Raw genomic sequence first — 11,280 nt, forward strand, 5'->3', positions numbered from 1 at the left:
ATGAAACCAAGGCTTTTTCGGTTACAGAAGTTAACAAAATGAGAGTGCCTGGGGACACAGTGTCCAAAGAAGGGCCAGATGTACACAGAATGGCCTGGGTTAACCTCCACATCACCCGAGGAACAGAGGAGGAGTAGGATGAGGGCACGGCTAAAGGCTATCAAAACTGGTCGTCTAGTGCGTTGGGGACAGGAGCAGATTTCTGGGTGTGGTAGAATAGATTCAGGGCATAATGTACAGACAGGGGTATGGTGGGGTGCGGGTACAGTGGAGGTAAACCCAGGCCCGAGTGATAAGAGAGGTTGCATCTCTGGACGGGCTAGTTATGCTGGGTAAGGTCACCGCATGTGTGGGAGGTGGGACAAAGGAGGTATCTGAGGCATGTTGAGTGGGACTAGGGGCTCCGCAGTAAACTAAAACAGTAAACTCAACTATAACTATCCTAAGCAGTGTACAAGGCATATTGACATTTGAGAGAGACAAAAAGCGAGGCATAAAGCAATCACAGGTGTTGATTGGGAGAGCTAGTGTCATATATATATATATATATATATGTAAACATTCATACACATGGCTCATATATTATACAGCGCCAAGCCAAACCGCCTGACTCAAGTCATCTTACGTACCCCTGCTAAAACAGGAACTAGCTCACACAGCCAGCAATAAAACTACCCCCCTAACACTATCCCCTCAGCTTTGTTGTCTCACCCCAGGAAACAAAGACATTCCATCGCATGAACACATACACCCAGACATAAAACTACCCCTCTACCTCACAAACCCCTGACACAAACATCTCCTAGTATAAATACACATCTCACCCCTTCTACTGGTCGGGAGCTCAGAGAACAAGACTCTGTTCTGTACCAATGGGGCTCCCGCTCTGGTTAGAGCAGGTCCGCCTCCAACCTTTTGGGACCAGTCAGAAGACCAACACGACAAGACTCTACCTACTTTATTCTATGTATAAAAATGAATGTAACCTTTGTATAAGCTCTCTTTTTCACCTGACTCCTTACCGAGTTAAATGAACTAGATCCATGCACGTAAAACTGCGGGACAAGATATCTTTTGACTCAATAAAACTGCCTTTGGTTACAACTGAAATCCACTTTGTCCAGCGTCCGTGATTTGGTCTCAACTCTCCAATAGTTAAACACTAACACTAGCTCAGACAACAACGGGTAAGACAACAGATTATCAGCTAAGACGACAACAGGTAAATTGGCAATGAATATGGGAAGAGAGGGTTGGTTAACTACACACAGGGCCTGAGTTCAAGGCTGGGGCCGACAGATAAGCAAAAAATAAACAAAATTGAGTGATTAATGAACAGTCCAGCAGTTATCAGCTATGTAGCCAAGTGATCATAGGGTCCAGTGAACAGCAATAGATGGAACAGGGAACTGCAGGGTAGTCGTTACTACGCTGGAGACATAGCGTTTTAAGTTAGCAGGCCGGGGTAAGTAGAAGCGTCTGCGCCGTCGTCCGGCAAAGGCCGGTGGAGGGTACAGCGGATAGAGTTACGTCGGCGGACCAGCCGTGGTGGTACAGCGGGGTGCTGTGTCAACAAAGGGTCCGGGCCAGATGGCGAAAGAGGTATTTTAGCTGTAGTAATTCTGTTTACTAGCCGGAAGATGCGCCTGGCCCGCGGCTAACTGGTGCTAGCTTCATGGCAGGGCCGTTAGCCACTATAGCCACTCTTTAGAAGCTAGCTAGTAGGGAAGAAATTTACTTTAAATTCTGAATACAGAGCTTTTTTATAAATCCAACAAAACACATCACTCTTCATATTTTCAAGCATGGTGCTGGTTGCATCATGTTATGGGTATGCTTGACATCGGCTAGAACTAGGGAGTTTTAGAATGAGAAACGGAATAGAGCTCAGCACAGGCAAAATCCTACAGGAAAACTTGGTTCAGTCTGCTTTCCAATAGACACTGGGAGACAAATTGATCTTTCAGCAGGACAATAACCTAAAATACATGGCCAAATATACACTGGAGTTGCTTACCAAGACGACATTTAATTTTCCTGAGACATTGAATGTTGTTGAGTGGACTAGTTACAGTTTTGATTTAAATCATCTTGAAAATCTATGGCAAGACTTGAAAATGTCTGTTTAGCAATGATCAACATGACAGCGCTTGAATCATTTTAAAAGAATATTGTGCAAATATTGTTCAATCCAGGTGTGTAAAGCTCTTACTTACCCAGAAAGACACAGCTGTAATTGCTGCCAAAGGTGATTCTAACATGAATTGACTCAGGGATTTGAATACTTAAATATGTCTGTATTTCATTTTCAAAATATTTGCAAACATTTCTAAAAACATATTTTTACTTTGTTGTCACTTTGTCGTTGTGTGTAGAGGTGGATTTAAAAAAAAATGTAATCCATTTTGAATTCAGGCTGTAACACAACAAAATGTGGAATTCATCAAGGGGTATGAATACTTTCTGAAGGCACTGTATATGCCAACATCTGCAGAGAAATGTCAGGCCTATGAATCACTATTGTCCTTTGTACCACATGCTCACTGTTGTATTTCCTCAGGAGCGGATACATCAGTACACCGGTTGGTCGCAACAAGTAAATGCTTTGTTCTTATACTTTATGTAATGATACATTGAGAGACTGGTTTTTGGGACCTCATTTCTAAATATTTATTTAACCATTATTGCATTTGTACAACATTGGGTCTCAAATTGATGAGGAGTTGTATTGAGTAATGTAAGGCTCACCATATAAAGCTTTAGTCAAGGGTTTAATAATTCTTATGTTTTTATTACGTCCGTCTAAAATGGATATGATTAATAAGCAGCTAGTAAAAGTTTTCCTCCAAGTTTGTTTTACTTTATATAGCTCAGACACGTGGGCGTATCAATATTGTATTTCCAGTATTTTGTAAGGGGTGCGTAACTGGTGGCAGGGAAGTCAGACGTAGGAGAGCAGAACTAGGTAATAGCCGGAGCAGTTTAATAGCAAAACCAACAGCATAAAGAAATGACCAACATGGGTACAAAACCCAACGCGCACCAGTAAACATGTGCACAAGCACTTACAACAAACAATTCCACACAAGACATGGGGGGAACAGAGAGTTAAATACACAACACTTAATGAGGGAAATTAAAACCAGGTGTGTAGGAAAACAAGATAAAACAAATGGAAAATGAAAAGTGGATCGACGATGGCTAGAAGACCGGTGATGCCAACCGCCGAACGCCGCCAAACAAGGAGAGGAACCGACTTCGGTGGAAGTCGTGACATATTTGCCATTTTGTGAACTCATGGAGTGAATGTGTTTTCAGTCAAACAAGTTTAACAGGTTCAGAAGTGCAGCAAGGGACATGCAGAAGTACAGGCATGATTATCCAGTAAGTCATTATTCTCTTCACACAATCTTACACACTTTATGCTATAAAATATATCCACCTCAATCATAGTATGTTGTTGCTGCTGCTGACTATCAATCAGTCAATAGTTTGTACATAGTCTTTAGACCTTTGTTCTTGTTTCCACAGGGGCAAGAATCAAATTTGTACTTTGGCGGGCAACAACAAGTAAGCAAGTACTCATCTCTTTATGTAGTACATGGAAAAGCGGGATGATTTGAGTCATAATTTTAATGGCCAATTCCTCTGAGATTATTGTACTGTTTTAATACAGCTCTCTGAAATATCCTCATTTCTGAATTTGCATTACTTTCCCCCCCAGGATGAAATGCCTAATTTACAGTTCTACCGTGGACAAATACCCTCCTCCCCAGATGGTAAACTATTTACTGTTTCTTTCAGCGCAGTTTCAATTTGACAAGACATGGACATGTTTAACTGTAAACTTTGCTCTGATTAGGTGTCTTCATTGAGGACTTTCACAATAAATGGCACAGGAAATATTCAAAACTGGAAGAAGTTCACTCATACATCCAATGGTCAGTTTCCTTTACATTTCTAAGTTAAATTGTTTAAAATATTTGTTTAATACACAAACATTTTATTTAGGTTGTTCCCACTTTAAGAACCAGGAATGAATTATCAACCCAAGGAACTCACCAAGAAGGAAATGGAGGTACTTCTAGTAGTTTCTTTGAGCAAGGAAAGTGTTCTCTGCATCCTGCATTTACATATGTCATACATTATCTATTGACTTAGAGACAAATGGAAATGTGTTCATAATCGTTCTGAATGACAATCCGCTTCCTCCTCAGGCTTTCCTTGAAGATGGCACAGCAAAGCAGAGGCTGGTTGCATCCTAAAAGCTCATGCTGGACTTCTACGGCATAGAGCTGTCAAATGACATAACAGGGGAAGTGAAACTGGCGAATAACTGGCGCGAGAGATTTGACAACCTGGAAAGGTTAGAAATTTCTTCCTTTGGTCATTTAACTGTTATTATTTTTTTATTTATTATTATATAGTGATTGCGATACATAATAGCTAAGATTTCAGCTTTCAAATTAAACATCTGAGAATAAGTGCTTTTGAGGTTAACAGTACCCTTGTATTTTTGTTGTTCTTGTGTTTTTGTTCATGGCAGAAACACACACAACAACCTGCGCATCACCCGCATCCTGAAGTGCCTGGGCACTCTGGGGTTCACCCACTACCAGGCCCCACTGGTCCACTTCTTCCTAGAGCAGACTCTTGTCAAAGACAAGCTGTACAATGTAAAGGAAAGTGCCCTCAACTACTTCATCTTCGCTGTCATTGATAAGCAAGAGCGCAGGAATTTAGTTAAGTATGCCTACGCACACTATGAGCCCAAACATGACTTTGTGTGGTGCCCCAAGACAATCCAGAGTATATTTGGGGGAGAGACATTCCCAGATGATAATAGCCCAATTGATCTGAAACACGATGACATTGACGACAACACTGCCAGTTATCAGTCTGTCTCTCACAATGTTAACAAGAATGAGCCAATGGATAGGAGTGGAATGGCAGGTGAGGTTAGTGACGTAATGTGATTAGGGTCGCCAAACGATGCATGGTTGAGACATGTAGTGAACAAGCACCAAACCAGCTTGCGTGAGGGCAGAGTTGGATGGTGAGCTGTGCATTGCATGACGTGCAATTTTGTGCTGTTTCTATCAGAATAAAGCTCCATGACTGGTGCTACAAGTTGGAGCTTGTGTCGATGATTGATTGAACACAACACAGGAAGAGTACTGTTACAGTGGCTAAGATTGGTCCCAAAGATTGGAAAGCAGCTGCTGTCATCCCCACTCTTGACCCAAACTGCTACAGACCTATATCTATCCTACCCTGCCTTTCTAAGCGGAGAAAGCCAAGTCAACAAACAGATTGCCGACCATTTCAAATCCCACCATACTTTCTCCGCTATGCAATCTGGTTTCAGAGCTGGTCATGGGTGCACCTTAGCCACGCTCAAGGTCATAAACGATATCTTAACCGCCATCGATAAGAAACAATACTGTGCAGCCGTATTCATTGACCTGTCCAAGGCTTTTGACTCAATCAATCACCACATCCTCATCGGCAGTCTCGACAGCCTTGGTTTCTCAAATGGTTGCCTCGTCTGGTTCACCAACTACTTCTCTGATAGAGTTCAGTGTGTCAAATCGGAGGGTTTGTTGTCCGGGCCTCTGGCAGTCTCTATGGGGGTGCCACAGGGTTCAATTCTCTAACCGACTCTCTTCTCTGTATACATCAATGATGTCGCTCTTGCTGCTGGTGAGTCTCTGATCCACCTCTACGCAGACGACACCATTCTGTATACTGCTGGCCCTTCTTTGGACACTGTGTTAACAACCCTCCAAACGAGCTTCAATGCCATACAACTCTCCTTCCGTGGCCTCCAATTGCTCTTAAATGCAAGTAAAACTAAATGCATGCTCTTCAACCGATCGCTGCCTGCACCTGCCCGCCTGTCCAACATCACTACTCTGGACAGCTCTGACTTAGAATATGTGGACAACTTCAAATACCTAGGTGTCTGGTTAGACTGTAAACTCTCCTTCCAGACTCACATCAAACATCTCCAATCCAAAGTTAAATCTAGAATTGGCTTCCTCTTTTGCAACAAAGCATCATTCACTCATGCTGCCAAACATACCCTTGTAAAACTGACCATCCTACCAATCCTCGACTTCGGCGATGTCATTTACAAAATAGCCTCCAATACCCTACTCAATAAATTGGATGCAGCCTATCACAGTGCCATCCGTTTTGTCACCAAAGCACCATATACTACCCACCACTGCGACCTGTATGCTCTCGTTGGCTGGCACCTCGCTTCATACTCGTCGACAAATCCACTGGCTCCAGGTCATCTACAAGACCCTGCTAGGTAAAGTCCCCCCTTATCTCAGCTCGCTGGTCACCATAGCAGCACCCACCTGTAGCACAGGCTCCAGCAGGTATATCTCTCTGGTCACCCCCAAAACCAATTCTTCCTTTGGCCGCCTCTCCTTCCAGTTCTCTGCTGCCAATGACTGGAATGAACTACAAAAATCTCTGAAACTGGAAACACTTATCTCCCTCACTAGCTTTAAGCACCAGCTCACAGATTACTGCACCTGTACATAGCCCATCTATAATTTAGCCCAAACAACTACCTCTTTCCCTGCTGTATTTATTTATTTTGCACCCCATTATTTCTCTCTACTTTGCACATTCTTCCACTGAAAATCAACCATTCCAGTGTTTTACTTGCTATATTGTATTTACTTCGCCACCATGTCCTTTTTTTGTCTTTACCTCCCTTATCTCACCTCATTTGCTCACATTGTATATAGACTTATTTTTCTACTGTATTATTGACTGTATGTTTGTTTTACTCCATGTGTAACTGTGTTGTTGTATGTGTCGAACTGCTTTGCTTTATCTTGGCCAGGTCGCAATTGTAAATGAGAACTTGGTTAAATAAAGGTGAAATAAATAAAAATGTATCCATACCTCGTGATAACGTGCCTGATCTGTCGACGAGTTACACTCTGAGAAACAAAGGGACTAGTCAGGGCACAAAGTCTACTGGCGGAAGGAATCAAAACACCAATGCTGAGTCATCCCATGAGGATCTACCAATTAGGCAAAACAAATTACTGATGATCAGAGAAAGATCAGCCAACAGAGCATGAACTTCCCGAACGTATCAACGTTTCAGAGGGAACGACTAACACTGATCATGATGAAAGAAAAAAGAAGGGAGCTGCGGGTAAGGGAGCAGATCGTGAACCAAGCGGTATTGTTTTGAAAGGAAAGAATAATACCAGTGATCATAAGAGTGGGGTTGCTACAGACAGGAAAGCAGAGAGTGGCAGTGGTCTGGGTAGCCATTTGATTAGCTGTTCAGGAGTGTTATGGATTGGGTGTAGAAGCTATTTAAAGTTAATCAATTTATTACATCTGATTTCTGATCACATGTATAATATATCAGTGGGTTGTTATCCACATGTTTCAAAACAATACAAATGTTATACTATTGATTACTTTTTTCAAACCTGCAACGATTATGTTATTGGTTTATTTTGTAATAGCATATTTTTAGTTTGGGGAATTTGTTATTTTGATTTGGGGGTAAATGTTCAGCTTTGAATGCTTGCCTAAAAAGGTATTTCAAAATACTTTCTAATGTTTAAAATATTTAAAATATCTTTAGTGCCTAACCATGTGTACCACCAGGGGAGCCTAATGATTTGCATAAATATGACTTCGAAATTTAATTTTAATAAAGTTTAGATAAACGGAGTCTATGTGGTGTTTATTACAGTCTCTGAATATGACATTTTTTTTTGTTTGAGATGTAATGGAAAGACAATCCATAAATGACAGAAAGATTGCCATACAGTAGGTTTAATTGACCAAGTTTAAACAAAATGACTGCCAACTGTAATTAGCAATACTATAGATGCATCCATTCAGTGCTTAACTGCTGAACATACAAGCACATACTGTCCGAGGAGAAACATGACCGCTCTTCCGAGCCCAGACAGAAGGCTACATGATACAAAGCTCTCCAGCTCTGCTGTTGAGACATGGTATTTTCAAACTACCTACGAATACAGCGTGAGTTATTTAGGCTGTTGACTTGTATGTTAGGCTGTTGACTTTTCGTTGTCCCTCCAGCCTCCGCATTGCCTGCTAACACCCAGACACGGATCTTCACGTCGAATCTCAGTATTCCACTGCTACCGGTGACAACAGCCTTGTAGACAACAGTTTCTAGCCCCGCTAAAATGGACGATGTTTCAATTTGGCTTGAGTGACATTATTTAGCATTTGAGACAGATGCAGTATCTAGCCCTACAGATTGGCCGACAATACTGGTAGGCTATAGAGACGGACGCCATGGAATACTGCATAAACCCTGTCCTCGATTCTAAGATATATGCTATCGTAGGCCTATTCATTTGTAGCGTAATCAAATCGTGGGCTATTGTCCAATCACAGTAGCCTCTAGGCCTATTTCTATGAACCATTTCCCTCACAATAGGCTACTGAAAAAATAACGTAACTTGTGAAATCGTTGAAGTAATTTATCCGACGCGTTTGATCATATAGGCCTAGGCCTGCGCCCAGAATAGGGGCAATAGTAAATTCGCTGGAAATTCGGGAAGCTAGGAATTCTAGAAAATAGTTGCTGGTCGTCAGTGAAATAGCAGCTCAGATAGAGGCAGAGTAAAGTGCATTTCAAGTTGATCGATATCCACTTGTAGGCATAGGCTACTTTTATCCATCTTATATGGCGAACCACGGCATATAGCCTACATAATTGGACAAATAACCATTGTAAACCATAGCGTAGCCTACGTCATTGCCTCACACTTTGAAAACCAAATTGGCAATTTTCCGCGGGACTGTCTGGAGAACACTGAAGGTGACAGTCCAAGAGAGACCGACGGATAGATCAGGGCCTAGTTTGGCAGCTGCGATGTAACTTCAAGGGGCAATCAGTAGTTGCTACATACATTTTTTGGATGTATAATTTAAAGACATGTACCCATTGATTCTTGAATAATATAACTTATATATCATCATAAGCTTAGTTCAACTGTCATACCCCATCAGAAACCAAAATATAAGCTTGTTTTACTCCAACGTTAGAAAACGAAAAAAAAACGTATATAGTCACAAAAACAATTATTATATTTCATGGATGGTTCTAGCGTCCATAGCCGTCTATGAATTTGAGAATGGTATCATTTTTCCAGCCCCATCCCTCGACTTTTTACCAAACCAAGGGTGAGAAGTCCACTTTGTTATTGTTGCTATACTGCTGATTACCGCATTAAGCATTTCATGGTCGTAGAAGGTGCGTTATTTACAATTCAACTTTTTAATATTTTCCCAATCAAGCACGTTGAGTTAACCTGTAAGAGTGTCAGCTAAGAGCGTTGTTGTTTGGGCAAGGTTTGCTTTTTCACGATTCCTTTGGGGGAGCTGTCCAGTTCCCTGGTGTTGAAATCGATGCAGCCTGCGTCATAATCAAACACCACTAAAAGTAATTTTATGCTTGATCTGAAAATGTGGTCAGATGCGTCGTATGAAAGTTGTGACGCAATCGCGGAGCCTCTGGAGGCACGCAGGGGACAAATTAAGCTCTGTTCCGCATCACTGCGCCGCCCAAATGTTGTATCAATGCTGGGGCTCCATATAGCTCCCCATTGACATGATTTGTTGACGGTAGGTAAGGGCGGGAGATCCAGTATAAACACAACCTCACTTCCTCGAAAACTTTCTTTGCAACAGCTCTGCTCTGCCACTGCAGAGCCTTTAATAGACCACATTTCACGTTAAACGCAGTCTAGGCCTATATATTTCGCAGACTCGGTTTTATTAACGAAAATAACACCATAATCTCCAAACCAACCATTTGTCATGTCATGTTGATTTGATTTGCACACTGCATCACAACGTCCTTATCTGTTTTTGTTGTTGTTTTGTTTAACTGTATGATGGGTTTCTGTTTTGTATATAATGATTCCATGTCTAGATGTCACCCTGTGTCTTGATGTTTTAGGGGTTACATATGGAAATGAGCTATTAGCTAAATCTGTTGCAACATGTTTTCTCAGTCAGCTGTGTCTCGGACAAATAAATGAATTAAATAAATATGTCTCAGTTTGGTTTTAGCCCACAGCTATATACAGTAGCCTAACTGAACCTTTACAGCACACTTGTTTTTTGTTGTTTTTTTATAAATCTGAGGATGTGTCCATCCCCAGGGACTTGGAGAAAACTCCCCACTGCGTAAACGCAGAGCAACAACCTGCTGAATAGCAGCCATATGCTGTATTTTGGTTGTTCCGCTGACATCTGCGATGGTTTCGCGTTTTCAGTGTTCCCAATTTGTACCGGATAAGATTCAGCTGGGGATGTTACAACTACATTTAAAAAAAATATTACATTTGATCCTATATATTGCCCAAATAAAACATGTATTGTTTTATGACCATGCCCATTTACACAAAACTCTTATGAATGGTTTTATAATTATATCTTGTGAGGTAAGGCAGACAATAAGCCTAACGGTGCACTTTGGCTGCTCTATGAGTGGTCTGGATCAGTCGTAGATGTACAAGGGTTTCAGAGCCACGTTAGTAACGAAGGTTATGGGAAACACCTCGACTACTAAAGATACATCGTAAAATGGTTCTAACGATGATTTTAACACTGTACGAAGGCTCCGGGAAACGAGGCCTAGTGCTCGGTTTTCCAAAAGCATCTTAAGGCGAAGTTCATCGTAAGAACCATCGGATCATATGGTTCTAACGATGAACCGAACCAAATATGATTTGGGGAAACAGGCCCTTGGTCTTTACCCATGGTTGTGCATCAGCGAGTTTCAAAAGACGTGTCATATGCTATAGGTCAATTGACAGATCTTTAAAAAAGATATAATACCTTGTTATTGGTGTACCTTATAGGCTCATCACAAAAGGCCAGATCCTGATATAGGCAACACTAAAAATTGTTTTCCATCGGTCATGACAGGCAAATTTCATCAGACTGACTGCCTATGTGTTTAAGGCTGACTGCCTATGTGTTTAAGGCTGACTGCCTATGTGTTTAATGCTGACTGCCTATGTGTTTAAGGCTGACTGCCTATGTGTTTAAGGCTGACTGCCTATGTGTTTAAGGCTGACTGCCTATGTGTTTAATGCTGACTGCCTATGTGTTTAAGGCTGACTGCCTATGTGTTTAAGGCTGACTGCCTATGTGTTTAATGCTGACTGCCTATGTGTTTAAGGCTGACTGCCTATGTGTTTAATGCTGACTGCCTATGTGTTTAATGCTGACTGCCTATGT

General features: G+C 41.6%; 1 pseudogene; it reads left to right on the forward strand.

Annotated features, from left to right (window-relative positions):
• Positions 1-3,033: 3,033 nt before the first annotated feature.
• LOC118400125 (opioid growth factor receptor-like) lies at positions 3,034-6,937 on the forward strand (annotated as a pseudogene).
• The last annotated feature ends 4,343 nt before the right edge of the window (positions 6,938-11,280 follow it).

The sequence above is a fragment of the Oncorhynchus keta genome, chromosome 21, assembly GCF_023373465.1.
Source record: "Oncorhynchus keta strain PuntledgeMale-10-30-2019 chromosome 21, Oket_V2, whole genome shotgun sequence".
Taxonomy (NCBI): domain Eukaryota; kingdom Metazoa; phylum Chordata; class Actinopteri; order Salmoniformes; family Salmonidae; genus Oncorhynchus; species Oncorhynchus keta.